General features: G+C 49.1%; 1 non-coding gene across 1 annotated transcript; it reads right to left on the reverse strand.

Moving 5' to 3' along the window:
• Nucleotides 1-330: 330 nt before the first annotated feature.
• Nucleotides 331-449, reverse strand: LOC6603706. The gene has a single exon (XR_048220.1). It is a non-coding gene; the product is annotated as a 5S ribosomal RNA (ribosomal RNA).
• Nucleotides 450-1,537: the final 1,088 nt, after the last annotated feature.

Consider the following 1,537-nt stretch of genomic DNA (forward strand, 5'->3'; position numbering starts at 1 on the left):
AAAGCGTTCGAGGCTTTGGGGGCTGTGCAAATAAATACATTTCTTTCTGAGCATACATTACTTAACAACAACCAATCTGGATTCAGACGAAATAGAAGTTGTTCTACCGCCATAATAAACATTTTAGAGGATATCCGCGAAAGAATGGACGACGGAAATGTGACATTCCTAACTCTTCTTGACTATTCTAAAGCATTTGACTCAGTTGACCATGGTATCCTCATTGCAAAGCTTCGTAGATCCTATAATTTCTCTGTCTCAGCAGTAAATAAAAAATTAAAAATGAAAAACGAAACGAAAATACGGCAAAAGGCAAAAAGTTGGTGACGAAGCCAACAACACGCGGTGTTCCCAAGCGGTCCCCCATCTAAGTACTAACCGCGCCCGACGCTGCTTAATTTCGGTGATCGGACGAGAACCGATGTATTCAGCGTAGTATGGTCGTTGGCGAAAGCCTGGGAGCTGAACGTTGGTTTCCTTTGTGTTCTGCCTTCGACTGACCAAAACTAACAATAAGATGGGTTTTTAGTTCAAACGACTAGACTAGGATCTGATGGCAGGGATTGGATGTGATTTGGGGTGCCTGTATTTATGCAATTATTTAGAAAAAGAAAACCAAATGCCGTTCCCCTTCGAACAATGGTTAGGTTAGGTTAGGTTCAGGCGGTAGCCTGAGGGAGTGATGAAACCCGTTGTGGTGCCGCATGGGCGTGTGCCCCTTCCCAGTGCCTAAAAACCGTGGAGAACAGGCAGTTGCAAATTAAGGGCAGTCCCATCCTGAGGCTTGGATGAATCGGATGACAGGTCCGAAATGTCCGTGAGGAAAGCGGCCCCGAGAATACGAAGACGACGATTTCCAAGGGCCGGGCAGTGGCAGAAGAAGTGGGGGACCGAATCCTCCTCTTCCTCGTCGCGACAACTACTGCAGAAGTCGTTATGAGGGATTGACAGTCTAGAGGCATGAGTGCCGATCTGCCAGTGTCCGGTAATGGCTCGAGTAAATGCAGAGCACTGTGCTCTGCTGAGTCTATACAGCTCGGCTGCGCGCTTCTTCGATCGATATGGCCATGTCAATCTTGAGATTTTACAGGAAACGGTTTGCTGCCATATTGGCATTTTGCTCGAACAATTCGTGCGTGAGGAGCCTGCAATTAGCCAGATGCATCGCAACCTCTCGGAGAGGATTCGTAGTACCCTGCCTTGCTAGCTCGTCGGCGACGGCGTTCCCCTGTGGTCCCTGTGGCCTGGGACCCGTATAAGGAAGAGGTCTAACTGCTCTGCGATCTCGTGCAGAGACCTGCGGCAGTCATTTACGGTCGCTGAGTTCGACGATATTGAGCCTAAAGCTCCATCTCCATCTCTCAGTCCTCCCTAGGTGGGATTTATACCTGGAAAGGCGTCGAGTGGTGATCACTAGGGATACAATAATCTGTCCTCTCTGGTAATTGCGGGAGTGTCGTCAGGATTCCCGGGTGCCCAACAGCGGACGCAAGATCGGTCGCATGATGACGGTGTAAAGCCACCGAACTATATAGGG

Source organism: Drosophila persimilis, unplaced genomic scaffold (genome assembly GCF_003286085.1).
Source record: "Drosophila persimilis strain 14011-0111.01,24,50 unplaced genomic scaffold, DperRS2 tig00000697-arrow-arrow-pilon, whole genome shotgun sequence".
Classification (NCBI taxonomy): Eukaryota; Metazoa; Arthropoda; class Insecta; order Diptera; family Drosophilidae; genus Drosophila; species Drosophila persimilis.